The sequence below is a fragment of the Puma concolor genome, chromosome A2, assembly GCF_028749965.1.
Source record: "Puma concolor isolate L17-30 chromosome A2, mPumCon1.1.hap2, whole genome shotgun sequence".
Classification (NCBI taxonomy): Eukaryota; Metazoa; Chordata; class Mammalia; order Carnivora; family Felidae; genus Puma; species Puma concolor.
Genome location: NC_141668.1, coordinates 17,331,667 through 17,347,684, shown reverse-complemented (window position 1 = coordinate 17,347,684; position 16,018 = coordinate 17,331,667). Strand labels below are relative to the sequence as shown.

The window sequence follows — 16,018 nt, the reverse complement described above, 5'->3', positions numbered from 1 at the left end:
AGTGTTAGGTCTTCCAGTTTGAAGGTGGTTTATTGATTAATGTCTCTTTTTGGTGCCAGCAGTTTTCAAAGCCAATTTTTCTTTTTTTTTTTTTTTTAACATTTATTTTTGAGACAGAGAGAGACAGAGCATGAACAGGGGAGGGGCAGAGAGAGAGGGAGACACAGAGTCTGAAACAGGCTCCAGGCTCTGAACCGTCAGCACAGAGCCCGACGCGGGGCTCGAACTCGCGGACCGCGAGATCATGACCTGAGTTGAAGTCGGATGCTTAACCGACTGAGCCACCCAGGCGCCCCGCCAATTTTTCAATTACACTGTTGTGATCGTTCTCCAGTGAAAATGAATATAAATGAAGGAGTACAGCAATGAAGCAGCCAAATGAACCCGCCCCTTTCTCGCTGGGGAGTCTCTGCCGTGGGCACTTCTTAGGAGAGTCTTACCTGAAGATACTTTACTTGCTTTGCTACCAATGACAGGGAGCAGGGTAAATGAGATAAGGAAGGAGGCAGCAGGATGCCTACTAACATGAGAAATGGAAGATTCCGGAAGATGAATGTTGCCTGGTTTGACATTACGTTTGGTTTGTGCTGTGCATTGGTTTCCTCTACCTGATGCTCAGCTGTCATCTCGGCTCCTTCTGGGCCACACTCTATATCAGCTTTCAAATGCAGTTCCAATACCTACCTTTTGAAGGATTTTTTCAATTTAATTTGCTTTAAAAAAACAAAACAAACAAACAAAAAAACACCCCACCTAATGCAAAATAGAAGCTATTAAAATGAGAGAGATTTTCAACATCTGGTCCCTCTGGGGGTGGTGGGGTGGGGGGAGGTGTACCCCTCCAAAAAAAAAGTAGGGTTAGGAAAGGGCTAGAAAACTCTACTTATTTTTTTATAAAATATTTAAATATTGAACATTAAACAGACTCATACTACAAAACAAAGGCACTGAAGGCCCAAAACAATAAAACTCTCAAAGAAGACAGGCCATAAGCAATTTGACATTGGTCTTAGCAATATTTTTTTGAACTAGTCTTCTGAGACAATGGCAAAAAAAAGTTAAAATTAACAAATGGGATTACATCAAACTAAAAAGCTTTTGCACAGTGAAGGAAAACATCAATAAAACGAAAAGACAACCTACTGTATATAAGTAGATATTTACAAATAATAGATACAATAAGGGGTTAATAGCCCAAAAAAATATATATCAAGTAGTTACATAACTTGATATAAAAAAGAAAAAAAAAAACCACAACCTGATTAATAAATGGGCAGAGAGCTTGAAAAGACATTTTTCCAAAGAAGACATCCAGAACAAGCACATGAAAAGATACTCAACATCACTCATCATCAAGGAGTTGCAAATCAAAACCACAATGAGATTTCACCTCACCTCCATCGGCATGTCTATTATCAGAAAGGTAAGAAATAACAAGTGTTGGCGAAGATACGGCGATAAAGGAACTCTCGTGCACTGTTGGCGGGAATGTGAATCAGTGCAGCCACTGTGGAAAATGGTATGGAGGTTTCTCAAACAACCTCTATCCTCTTGGGGTATAACTCTCCTCAGCACTGGATGTTCATCATGCCCAGTGTTACTGGCCCGGGCTATGGGTAGGTTTGTTATTCAGTCTCTTTAATCAGCTGCTGGGGAATGAGCAGGAGCTGGGAAATCCACACTACGAAGGTAGAAGAATGTATCTAGTTTGGAGTCATCGAAGGTTACCTTCCAGCTATACAACATAGCCAAAATTTTCAGAAGGCTATATAATACCCTGAAAGATAGAAACCCAAGGCGTGCTTCCCAGAAGAGTGTCCGTTAACTAAAGCAAAGTTCAGTAGTATCATGGCCCACAATTCTTTTCTACATTTATTGACTTTCTCAGTTCCACATCCATAGACAAGAGTTACCACTGAGGTACCACTGTTAATGAAAGATAGACATGTATAAAGTTATTTATAGCACAAAGCCAAGTGAGCATAGACTCTACTTCAGGAAACTTAATAGGCTGAGACATCAAGGGCAATTATATATACAAATGGACAATATACTTTATGCCTATTTTTATCTCCTACGCCCATCCTTCTTTGTACTGCTTTGTGATGCTCTGATTCCTTACTTTTTTGTTTTCAATTACCTAGTTACTCACTGTAGGCATAGTGAGCTAATATTTCTATTCATTCTGTTAAAAAAAATGGTATGATTTATCTCTTGGCTGATCCTAATTGATACAGAAATTGATAGCATGCACGAGATCAGGAATCAGACCCTCATAGATGGCACGTAGGACTGGTTTGGTTGTGCCCTGGGGTTTGAAGACAGTGACGGGCTCCCGGCCAATGGAAAAATGGCACGCTAATAATTACGCAATACAGTGGCCTCAGTTAATCAAATGAACACCTGTGGCTGACTGTGACCAAGTGCCTACTGGAGACAGTGTCTTGAGACCCCCGATGGCTGCAGTCCTTGACCATTATGTCGCTGATGACAACCTATGAGGACTCCAGTGTGGGCTGGATTCTTCTGACTTTTCTGGAGAGACTACAGAAAGAAGGGATGAGCGCAAGTCTAAATTCTTATCACGAAGCACGGTGACAGTGCTACAAGAGGCTGCGATCTCTTGGAAACTCTGGGCTGCTGTCCCTGAAAATCAAGCACAACATCTGAGCGTGTGTGTGTGTGTGCGCGCGCACGCGGGCGCAGAATGGCAATTTATGTTTAAGTTACAACTTTACCAATTCTCTCGTGTTCAAGTCAGGCCCTTGTCTGGGGAGTAGCATTTCCCAAAATTTGGAAACGTGACATTTACCTGGGCTCTGCTAAAACTCTGGCTCCCGAACCTCCAAGCTCCTCTTGAGTTTCCCTTGAGCACCCCTCAATGACAACCAAGTGGCACGACGGAAATGTGGTCTGCAGTGTCCTAGGACACAGGGTAGAAGGGTAGGTGCGGAGCTGGGAGACAAGAGTGTTGTATCCAGAACCCATGTGCAGCTCCACTGTCCAGAGGATGGGAGGTAGCCTCATGCACCACAAAGACCCACAATCTTAAGTGAGCCCATTGTGCACTTCTGTGATCTGAACTAAGCCTCGGTCTCCATTCCTGCATTTGCATGCTGGAAAGAAAATACCAGACTAGACGGTAGTTTCACTTTGGTTGCAAGCCACAAAATCATATAGAAAACTCCAGCCTATAAAACACATCAAAACCAGCTGCTCTGGTACCTTGTACCAAAACATGGCAACCTCCCCTTGCTGACTGCGGCTACGCTGAGGCACGTCTCCAGAACCCTGAGGTTCTACTGAATCCGATCAACTTCTGAATAAAATCATCTCTTCCCACCCTTCTTGCTCTACAGGTAACTGATTTTGGAGATTTTTCTCTTCATGTCTAAAGTACCTGTTCTTAAAGTGAGGCCCTCGGACCAGCAACATCACAGCACCAGGAGGCTGAGTCAACATGAAAATTCTCACGGCTCCGAACTCAAACCCCCTCGGCGCGATGCTCAGCCTCCCCGCTCCCTTGTTCCGTCCCCTTGGAACAAGGTACTGCCCTCTGCTTTCTGTGCCTGGAATCCCCATCTTGAAAGGCCTGCTCCATAGCAAGGGAACACAAATCGCCCAGGAAAATCCCTCGGGAGCACAAACAGGGAGCGTTGCTGAGAAACTCAGAGTGAGGCATTTTCCACAACTCCGTGCATCTAGTAACACAGTGCGTGCAAGAAAACGTCGTACAGGCAGGCCACGGCCACCTCACGTTAATGACAGGGCCTCGTATCTTTCAAAACAGGAGGGGGCTCATTTCAAACATGACCCTTGGCAGGTGCCGGAGGAACGAGAGAGCCCCAGGGAGAGCGGAAAGCACTTTCTTTGCTGTAGCAACTGGCCGGCAATTCAGCAGGAACAGTAAGCAGGAGCCTGAAGGCCTCCCGGGGAGCACTGGGTGGACAGCGGGTTCCCAGAGCATCACCTTTCCTAGTTTGTAGGAACTAGGAACCAGCTGCCAGATTTGGTAAACATCATAAATCTCTAAGAACAGGGCTGCACTCACGAGGTGACCCAGGTGTTTGATCGTCCAGGCCGCCGAAATATGCAAGGCCGGCGCGGCCTGTGCCAAATGGGTCACAGCCGCCCCCGTGTGCTGGAGTTTCCCAGGCCCCTGTGTGCAACTGCTCACAATTAACTGCTTTGTCTGTCACCAAGCCCGCCTCCCTGTTGGACATGGGGTTCCTCTCAGGTTGGTGATCGGTGTCTCTCTTTCTTTCTCTCTCTCTCTCTCCCCTTTTCTTCTTTCTTATGTCCCCACATGCATAGCAACCTTAATCAGCAATCACATCAGCCACCTAGAGCTTTGTTGACGCCGTGTAAGGGAATCCATCACTTGGGATGTCAGGCTGGATGAAAGAGCCCCCGGCGGAGTGTGAGGCGAGCAGAGAGCCGGGAAGGCAGACTCGGGCTCCGGCCCCCTCCTCCTGGCCCTCGTCTCTGGACCTGAACAACTTTTGTCCTTCCATTCTCTGGTATCCTCGGTTCAGGGGTCGGAATGGGATGTTTAGGTTTCTCCCCAGGTGGTTATCGAGGGTTAAATTTAAAAACCCAGGATTATAAACATCCAGGCGCCCCTGTCTTCATTCTCCCTAAATGACCAGTGGGTGCGAGGGTGTGGGTAAAGGGTATAAGAGGAATCCCAGAGGTGCCCAACATGGCAACCCCCCTACCCCAAAACTCCTGGCCACAGACACACCGAAGTCCCAACTTTGGGAAATCCTCTAGACTCCAGAACTCACCGACTTCGTTTTCATCCAACCCGGAAACTTCACGAGGTTCTAGTCCCACACCAGCGAATGCCATGATAGGTGATCATGTTTCCTTTCTTTCTGTCTCTGGCTCCACAGAGCCTTCCTGGTGGATTACCTTAACTAAATACAGTGAAATGATTGCACGTAGAGCACTCAGTGTGTGCGTAGTGATGCCCTGTAGGGTAAGTGCTCTAGTGGGATTTTTTTCAATCGGCATATAGTTGGCAGTCTTTGCAGGAAGAAGATGTGTCAAATGAGAAAGTGAGCAACAAAGCACATGCAAAGAAGGGTTGACATGGTTAAGTACAGCTGGAGCTTGAGGACTGGATGGTTGGGTTGGCTGGAGGGCTTAAAGAGGATGTTCTAGATAGAGGATGCGGACTTGACCCTTTGTTCACAAGAAGTAATCTAATGGCAGAGAGCCCACTGGAGATGAAGGTCTGCCATGGGCCAAGAATTGCACCATCTCATTGGTCCCATGCTGGCCATGATCGTAGCAACTTCAGACACTTCAAAGAATAGGGAAGCCGGGTAGCCTTCTACAGATTCTTCTCTGTAGCCTTTTATCATATGTGACTCCACATTAAATATTAATTTTTATATACTTTGGGCTCATCATATATAATTTTAAGACAACAAATGATAGGCTCTATGCTCCATTTAACTTTGTGTTCCTTTCCAGAGACCCAACACGTAGATGTGTGTGCTCTGAACGAATAAGTCAATGGACAAACGGCCACAGGCTTTTCTGGATGGTATGCTGCTCCTCGTCTACCTTTCAGGGGGTTTGCTTCACTCAACGGGGAGGCTGGAAACAGCGCCGGTTTTGGAATCAGACAACCTGAGTTCAAATCTCGCCTTTGCTGAACACAGGCTGATGACTGAGAAATCGACTTGCCCTGAGACCTCATTTTCCTTATTGATGAAATGGGATAACAACCCCGCATAAGGTACATGAAAAAAGAAGCATGGCACTCGATGCTTAGCATCAACCTGCCTCCACCAACACCCAAGTCTCCTTGCTTGTTCTCTGGCACATTTGTGACCAGTGCCATTTGTCTCTCTCTTTTCACATTACTCAACGGAGATCTTTCCGATTCCTCTATTTCTCTACCTCAGCCTGACCCCCGACCCCCGGCCACTAGTATCTAAGCCACGTACTGTAGGGATATTGGGAGACTGCTGACAACTTGAGTTCTGGAGCAAGGCGCACACACACTTTCCATCACCTCACCTACTAACCCAAGGACCGTGTGCATTTCACTTAGGAGCTCTCAGCCTCAACTTTCTCATCTTTGAAGTGGGATTAATTAGTTCCCACCTTAGAGAACTATTGCGAGGATTAAGGGATGTCATATACATAAAGGATTTATCAGAATGCCCGGCTCGAAAAATGCGAGCTATTACGATGGGGCTCCTGGGGAGCTCAGTCAGTTGAGCACCTGACTCTGGATTTCGACTCAGGTCATGATCTCACAGTTCATGGGATCCAGCGCTGCTTTGGGCTCCGTGCTGACAGCAGGGAGCCTGCATGGGATTCTCTCTCCCTCCCTCTCTCTGCCCCTCCCCCTGCACACTTACTCTCTCTCAAAATAAATATTTTTTAAACAGAAAAGAAAAATGTTAGATGTTACAAAGGTTAGTTTCCACTCCCCCCCCCTTCCATTTCCCTGGAAGCTTAAGCCTCAAAAGAGGGCGTGACTTAATACCCACAACCTGAGAGCTCTTTCTTGAATCGCTTCCTAAACTTGACACTACGGCAAGGCACTCCAAGGGACTGAAAGCAAACATCTCTTTGTCATTTCACCGAGACAGCAACAGCCCTCCTCACACAGCTCACAGTTCTTTTTTTTTTTTTTTTTTGGCTGTTCAGCTTCCTCCGTAGTCACTGAAATGGAAAACTCAGGATTTCTCCCCTGTAGGGCTTTGTTGCCATTTTATCAGAATCTGACTGAGATCTCAGACTGTCTCTTGGCATCCACAAAGGGCATTAACCTGCACAGATGAGGAGAAGGACAAGCCTCCCAGACTCCAGGGCCCAGAGGCTGGGCGCAAGGCCTGTGCTATCTTGCTGAAGAGGGCAGGGCACGGTGCCACTCTCCAGCCTTGCCAGATACGCCGGGACTCATCGACATTGTGTTTTTCTACAGGTAGGGGAGGACTTCCGCGACCTCAAGAGGTCAAAGGGACTGCCGAGATGGTCTGGGCCATTTTTTTCAATCTCTACTCAATACTACTGGCTTCCTTGACAGGCCCCCTGGATACACAACATTCCACCAATTAAAAATCCGCATGTTGGGGCGCCTGGGTGGCGCAGTCGGTTAAGCGTCCGACTTCAGCCAGGTCACGATCTCGCGGTCCGTGAGTTCGAGCCCCGCGTCAGGCTCTGGGCTGATGGCTCAGAGCCTGGAGCCTGTTTCCGATTCTGTGTCTCCCTCTCTCTCTGCCCCTCCCCCATTCATGCTCTGTCTCTCTCTGTCCCAAAAATAAATAAACGTTGAAAAAAAAAATAAAAATAAATAAAAATAAAAAAAAAATAAAAATCCGCATGTTGGGGCGCCTGCGTGGCTTAGTCGGTTAAACATCCAACTCTTGGTCAGCTCAGGTCATGATCCCACAGTTTGTGGGTTTGAGCCCTGCCTCAGGCTCTGCGCTGTCAGTGTAGAGCCTGCTTGGGACCCCATCTCCCTCTCTCTCCCTGCCCCTCCCCTACTCGCTCTCTCTCAAAATAAATAAGTAAACTTAAAAAAAATCCACAAGTCCGTGTGCCCACAATACTATAAGAGGCAGAAAACAAATCCCTCCCTCTTTCCAGCTCTGAAATTCCCTTGCACGCTACATACATATATGTGTTCAATATGCACTTGCCTACTTAGAAGACGCCAACCTATAGATTCATATTTAAATGACAATGCTTGAGCGCCCTCAACTTTATTATTGTTGTTGCTGTTGTTATTCCATGCCATGGAGAAATAAGAGTCTTATTTTTTCTTTTTCTACTCATCATTCGCTGCCACTGACCCATGCCCCGTGGCCCCCTTCCTCACGCTCACTCACTTGCCCGAAAGAAAATTACGAGCCACACATTGGTGTGTACAATCTTTCTTGAACGCTCTTCTGTCCCATGAAAACTGTGGACTGTATTTCCTAACTAACCCACCCACTGTAGTCGATTATCAACCGGATCACTTTGGACAGTCTAGGGAATTTCATATTGCCGTTTTCTTCGCCGAGTTCGATACCTGTCTCTGCCTTAATAAATACGTATTTATTGACGATTATGAACACACTTATTCCATCCCAAACTTAAAGCTCTAGTAGAGACAGAAAGTGGGGGGGGGAAACACCCCTGGAAAATGTTTAAATGGCATAAAGAGCTAATGCACAAACGAGGAGTCCAATAGGACGCTGGACCCCGAATAGAGAAGAGTAAACAAACGTTTCTAACACTGTGGATCGTTTTCAAGTTTGCATTATACACTTTGGCTTGATCTTCTGACGTGAGCTTGTCAAGTGAATTTTATTCCTAACAGCAAGACCCTTCCACAAAACAGCACCCTGGCTTCTCTGTTCCCGCAGGCTGTTGCCAACCTGGCCCCTGGGAGACCTCGTTATTCCTCTTTAGAGGTCCTGATGTGGCCATCGGTACTGCAGAGCAAGCGGGGATTGGGAGACCCCTCTGTGCTTTCACTTCTGGCTTGATGTTTCACAGGCTCAAAGCAAGCTTTGCAGTGCGCGGTAGGTGCTGTGGCTCCATAATGAGTCTTTGGCAATGCACTTTGTGTCCACAGGTGTCCCGTTCAGAGCATTCAAGTGACGGACAGTTCAAGTGACAATCCCACAGCTGGCCGGCGTCCCTTGCCGTCGCCAACCTTGTGTCCGTGCCGTGGCCGGCGCTGAATTATAGGACACGTGCACAGCTCACCCTGCCGAGAAGTGCCCTGCCCACGCTGTCTCCCCATCCAGCTCCAGGGTTCATACCACTTACCCAATCGGCTTCAGGGCAGGCTTTATACCTGCTCACAGCTTGGCTAAGGATCAAAGGCATGTTTGTTTTGTAAAAAGAAAATCCTGTAATCCAAATATGCTTTGAATTTCTGTTTGGTTTCAGAAGTTTTTAACCAAATATTTTTATATAGCTTTTTTATATCAATTTCTCTTGCTTTCTCTCTATAATATGTAAAATACATATATATTCTCAATATATTTTCTCTCTATATGTATATATTCTCTCTCTATATATATATTGAAAGACAGAAAGAGAGAGCGAGAGAGCATGAGCAGGGAAGGGGAGGACAGAGAGAGAGGGAGACACAGGATCTGAAGCAGGCACCAGGCTCTGAGCTGTGAGCACAGAGACCACTGAGGGGCTCAACCCCACGAACTAGGAGATCATGACCTGAAGTGGAACGCTTAACCGCCACCCAGGTGCCTCCTAATTATCCATTTTTGAAAAATGGCATGTAGGTTGATGCTGGGAGACAAGGACGCTAGAAGGCTACCCCCTTCACTGTCCTTGCATAACACGAGTGACAGATGCAAGGTGACAAATCTGGATGAACGATCAAAGAAGTGATGTGACTGGTCACCAATTATAAAGCAAATATGTTCCTTATGCAGTCATTTGTGGACTGAGTAGCTAGAATGAAATGTGTACTACATACAGTTACTGATAGTTAATATACTAAAATTTAAGCCATGTCATTGGGGGATTAGTGTTGACTCACTAACCTGCGGCCCCCAAAATTCATGCATATTGGAACCATGCAAAGTAAACAGTGCCTATCATGGAAAATCCCATTCCTCTGCCAAGTATTCCTATGACCTCTACATACCTGTATGTATGGGAGAAGCTACTTTAGAAACATGGAAAATTGGGTTTTTACTCTCAGAAGTCATGGATTATAAAAGAGAGATTATACTTTTTCTTAATGTCTTTTCCTGAGAAACAGACAGAAGCTCATTTTCCATCACAGCCTAGGTCTAGGAAAACCTAATGTTGTGATTATAAAGTTACAGATTTGCATTTTCTGGCCAGGATCAGAAATGCTTCAGCTGGTGGTTCTCAAACTTGTATCATCGATTATAAGCACCTGGAGGGCTTATGAAAACACAGCACGCTGCCCTCACCCTCAGAGTTTCTGAGTTAGTAGGATTGAGTTGGTACCTGAGAATGTGCCTTTTTAGCAAGCTCCCAGGTGAACCTTTTGCTGAAGAACCCCAATTTTTTAAATAAATCTTTCATTTTTTAAGTGTATTTACTTTTGAGAGAGAGAGAGAGAGAGAGAGAGAGAACGCATACATGTGAATGTGGGGGAGGAGCAAAGAGAGAGAGACAGAGAGAGAGAATCCCAAGCAGGCTCTGTGCTGTTAGAGCGGAGCCCTATGTGCGGGGCTCGAGCTCATGAACCATGAGAGCATCACCTGAGCTGAAATCAAGAGTCAGACACTTCACTGACTGAGCCCCCCCAGGCGCCCCTGAGGAACCCCAATTTAAAGAACCGCTGACTTAAACACAATCAGAAGGCTCTTCCATGGGGAGCGAGAAAAGGCTTAGGAACCAAAATCTGGCAAGAGCACAGACACTGAGCCCACGTGCTTCCGGGTATCTTTGAGTTGAGCCCCCTTATTCTACAATTAAGGATATGGAAGCCTGCAAAATTCAAGTAGTTTAATTCAAACACAAAGTTAGCCAGTCTTAGAGTCTGGTCCAGAACCTAGAATCTATTTTCAATAATTTCTGGAAGAGAGCCAGCATCCTAATAGACTCTGTTCTCAAAAGACATATGGTGAAAAGTATCACGCACGCATGTGCATGCACACACACACTTTCTCCAACTTTGCTCATTACGAATTGGCCTGGTTAAAAATTCCCATTCCGAAGCTCTCACCTAAAGGTTCTGACCTCAGAGGTGGAGGATGAGGCTCTATTAGATTGCAACCCCACTCTATTAGATTCGAGTGCAGGTGAACCATCTTTAAAAAGCATTGGATGAGGGGCGCCTGGGTGGCTCAGTCGGTTAAGCGTCCGACTTCAGCTCAGGTCACGATCTCACGGACCGTGAGTTTGAGCCCGGCGTCGGGCTCTGTGCTGACAGCTCAGAGCCTGGAGCCTGCTTCCGGTTCTGTGTCTCCCTCTCTCTCTGCCCCTCCCCCGTTCATGCTCTGTCTCTCTCTGTCTCAAAAATAAATAAACGTTAAAAAAAAATAAAATAAAAAAAAAAGCATTGGATGAGCCAGTGCTTTAAGCCACAGAATCTACATACCGCAAAGAAAAGAATACCAAACTTCCTTGAATTACTTTACAAACTACTTCCACGCATATGAAAACTCCCCCAACTCTCCTATGCTGTGGGTGCGGTAACTAACCCCAATTCTTCCTTCGTGGACAAACTTTGGACAAGCCTCCCTTTGCCTCATCTGTGTAAGGGGTAAACATATTCAGCCTGATCTCATACGCCTGTTTTGAGGACAAAATGCGACCGGACCTATGAAAGCAATTTGCAAAGGGTAAAATATAACCTAGATGTTAGTTGTTGGCTCCATGATAGAGAAGCCTAAGAATGTGATTTTTTTAAGATCAAGCGGGAAAGCCGCAGATCAAAGATTCCTAATTGTATTATAACCGACGCAACCTGACAGAGCTTACCGGTCAGAGGAACCAGAGGAGGCAAAACCTCCATGAAATCACAAGATTTCCCCCTCATAAGCCCCAGATTACTTGGACCAGAATCTGCAGACTAACCTCTAATCTGGAACACTTTTAAATATAATATATGCCGGGCTAAAAGGCCTTCTTAGAAAATATCTTCTCTAATCTCTATCCCCAGGACATTTCCTGCCTCTTCTGACTCAAATTGGATTGGAACCCAGACAATTGTGACTTCCTGAGCTTTATTTTCCTTTAGCAAAGCTGAAAAAATAGTTTTTAAAGCAGGGGGCAAAAAAAAAAAAAAAAAAAAAAAAATGATCCATTTACCTCCACTCTGCTGAAGAAGATCCCTGGGGTTGGATAAAGAAAATACCAGAAAGGAACGGAGAGTCTCCATATCCCAGCAGGGTGTGTGGAGGAAGAGGTGCCGACTGTGGACAGCAGAGAAGCCATCGTCGTCGTGCAAAACATCCTCCCAAGACAGGAGCCCTTTCAACACAGAACCCTTCTCCCTCTGAGGGCCCAGCTCCTGTTTTTCACCACATATTCTCATCCAAATTTGTGGAGCCCTAACAATCTGGCTTTCATTGTCACTCTGGTGTTGCGTTTCATGAGTAACTACCTTTTTCCACTGGCTGCACGGTAATGACTCTACCCAAGATGGGCACACGATCATTCATATGAGCAAAGGAAAACGAGCAGTTTCAGGGAAGGAGCAGGCATCTCGGTGTGAGTGATTGGTGTGCACCTCAAAGGCAGTCACTCGAATTACAGAAGGCTCTCGGAGGCCAACTGATCTCTTTTAGAAGAGCAGCTTCAAACCTTTCCGTGTGAAGTGCCTAGAGCTGAGTGCAGAGCTTTCTAGAAAAATGACACACCCACAGAAAATTAAAAACAAAAAGCCAAGTAATGAAAAATACTCTCCAGAAAATAAAATTGCTGATGTGGTCTTACCTCATTGCAGGGTATGTTGCAAGATCTCCTGGGATAGAAGGTACAAGAAGGAGCCTGGTTACCACCGACCCCATGTGACACACCTGGGGCTCATGCTCATCAAACGGCCTCCCTAGACACTGGGCGTGCCCGCAAAAGTTCAGAGAGACCTGGGACACGTGGGTCCAGCTCAAGCTTGGTTCTGAGGGTAATCCCGTCTCGCCACAATTTCTGCAGGCTCAGGACATCCGCCTCTTCCCCTAAATCAGCTCTTTCCCTAGATCTCTTTGTTCTGTCCGTGGCACCAGAATTCTCCCAAACTGGTCAGCTCAACATCCCATTCTCCAATCACCCTTCAAGTGCCCACCTTCTTCCTAACATCTAGACTTCATATGGCCTTTCTTTTCCTTCATAGTGTCTCCAGAAAGGATCCCTCTTAGGTACCTGGTTATACCAAGGCATCATTCATTCATTCATTCATTCATTCGGTACTGTGCCCAAGCATTGAGGAATGAGATCCACAGTTCAGTAGGGAAGAGACAGGTCACTTAAAGTAACTGTTAAAGATAAGGAAGCCAGGATTCACACCATTGCCTCTACCTAAAATGCCCTCTTTCTCCCTCATCTTCTTTAGGTTTTAAACACAAGTCAGGAGAAACCAGAAACCAGAGGCTCCCAGAAGCCTGCTTTGAATCCACCCCCAGCTGAATTAGGCGTCTCTCCTCTGGACTTTCAGAAGCACATACCCAGATCACTGCGCCGACACTGCCCTGACTTACAAGCCTATCCCCCAACCAGACTGTGGGATGTGAAGCCAGAGAATGGGTCGTATTCATCTCTGTATTCCTAGTACTTACCATAGTTCAGCACATTGTGTTCTTTGCGTAATTATGAATGAATAAATGAATGAATGAATGAATGAAAACTCTAAGAGAAATCACAAAAGGTGTGGAACAGAAAAATAAGTATTCATTTCAACAGGGGGAAATAAAGACAATTTTCACAGAGGAGATGGTATTTAAACAAAATGCTCAAGCGTGAACGGGATTGCCAGAATTTGAAAAGATCAAGGGCTTGAGGGGTAGAACACAGAGGACTGCTCTTTAAAACCTGATTTTCTCCACCCCTCGTCTAGGACTTCTGAAAAAATCATCTTTCTTATACTCTACCACTTTTTTCCCCTTCCTTGCCTGGGGAGAACCTTCAGTGATTCCCTACTAACTAACCCAGTAGATTTCAAGCAGGTGGGCCTTCATTCAGCCATCTTGGTATGGTCAACAAACACTTCTTTCTGTTCTTACTTTCTGTCCTTACTGCACAAATCAGACCCACGTGCAGTCTGTTCCCCCATATCCTGATTTTGGCATCCCCTTGGCTGTCCCCTTTATCCACCCCTCACCTAGAGTGCTTCCCCCTGCCCTCTGCCACCTACAAAAGCACCCTGGCTTTGCAAACCCTACTACCTCAAGCAGCCTCCCTTTGCCTCTCCACCTCAGAACGCCTTCTTCCTCTGGATGACTTGATTGAACCGCTCTTTTCCCAATTCATCGACGCTATACTGTATGGCTTTCTAATTACAAGTCTGCTTTGTCCCTCTTATGAGGACCCAAAAGAGGTACCTACAGGCTAACATAACGGATGGTGTCCTTCTGAAACACGCACAGGGTCTCAGACGAATATCCTAATGGCTAAAAATTCTCACTGAATTAATCCTCCTCTAAGGATAGAGAGGGGTCTATAATTCGGGCAGATATCTTCTGATTCAGCTACCAGCGAATAGGGCACTTAGGCTAAAAGGTTTAATTTAATGAGAAGAAATAAAATTCTGTTATCAGTTTGCCTCTGGTACACAAATCCCTACCTCTGCCTATGCTATGAAATAAAATACTTCCCACTTCTTCCAGTGAGAAAATTAGGGTCACAGTTACTGTTTACCTCTTCCGTGTGGCCAAGGTACCAACTTTCTTTTTTCCCTTACTGTGGGACTAGCCCTTTAAGAAGGTGTATCCTTTCCACCCCCCTTTTGCTTTTACCCCGGGACTGGTGACTATGGGGATCCCTCATGCTCTTCAGTCTTCCGGGCTTTGCCGCTCATCAAACCACATCAACACCAGTCTCCAACCTTAATGGTTAGCGACGTCCAGAGGAATAGGGCTCATAGCCACGCGTAGACGAGGGACTTCACCGCACACAACGGGCTGAGGGGCAGGGAGAATCCACCCCCCAGCCTTTCCCAGCCTCTGTCCACCTGTGCCCCACTGCCGGACGTCCAAGTTTGATAGTGAACGCTTTCCAATGGGAAACTGTGGCGGGATTTTTTTTTTCCCATCCTCTGGTCCCTATTGTATGTTCAGCTGCACTGGAGCTAGCTGCTAATCCAAGCCAGAGGCTCTTGTACACAAACAAACCCGGCATTGTGGCCTCCCCCGGGGCCGGAACGCGGCAGTCGAACAAACAATTTAGTCAGGTGACAGCATGCCGCAGGGACAGACGGAGCATCCCCCAGACACCCTCCTGCCCGCTATCACCCTGTCCCCTTCCGCAGCGCGGGCCAGGGAAGCCACCAAACCAGGCAAAGTGATGCTGGAGAAAACAATGGAGAATGAACCAAAACGCTCTTGTACGCAAAGAGGTCTAGCCTAATGACAGAATTCTTTGTCCAAGAGAGGGTATGCTCCCGGTTGTAGTGAGGTTGAAATAAATTACACAGGACAGGGGCCCATTTCTGGGCCCCGGCTAGGGGAAAGAGGAAGTATCGCACCAAAACCTCTTCCGATACTCACTGGCCCCTGGTCACAGAACAGACGGAAAGAGGTAGAACGTCATGGTGTTGAAGAGCTTTGTAGTTGGAAACATTTGGACTCCAATATCAGTCCTCCCTTTCGTCAGCTTGTGACCTTTAGCAAGTTACTTAACGACTGTGAGACTCCGGTTCCTCGTTTTGAAACCAAGAAGGAAAATGGTCTTTCTCCCGCAGGGTTGTTGGGAGCCTTGTATCTGGAACTGAATGTAGAGTTCTAGCACCGTGTCCATCACGTAGAAAGCACCCAACAAACGTTAGATATCATTATTCCAGTCGGTGGATCGTGCTCAGAAAGGAAGCACAGGAGGAAATAAGGCACAAAGAGCAAACAAGGTCTGCAGCTTCTAGAAGTAGCTGGTGACAAGGGACAAAGTCTGGCCCTGGAAGTTCCTGGAAATAGCACCTCAGAGGTGCTGGCAGGTCCTGAACTTGACTGATTGCCATGTGCCCCCAGAGCACATCAAGGGAAGCTAGGAATGCCAATGGCCAGCATGAAGCCCAGATACAAGATGTCTTCATATAATAGCAGAAGGCAGGCTGCTGGGTGCCTGAACATTGATAACGGAAATAACCCTGAATATGAAGGATAGAGCAGAAAAGAAAAGCTGGAGATGCTGAACCAAACAATCGCTCATGTCACAATTTTTGGGCAGGGCAGCCAAGTAATATTAAATCTTACCAGGGTTGGTGGAGGGAGGGTAGCAGGGATGGGGAGAGCAGAAACTAGGTAAACTGTTATCTTAATTCTAGGCAACAAGTGTGAATTGAGTCCCTGCTCTGTGCCAGTTGCTATTTTGGCACTGATAAAGAGAAAGAACTAGATACTGCTAG

The 16,018-nt window shown here is 46.3% G+C and overlaps 1 protein-coding gene across 2 annotated transcripts in view; it reads right to left on the bottom strand.

Moving 5' to 3' along the window:
- PTN (pleiotrophin) overlaps positions 1–16,018 on the bottom strand; it is a 131,010-nt gene that overhangs the window by 71,276 nt on the left and 43,716 nt on the right. The window lies entirely within an intron of this gene.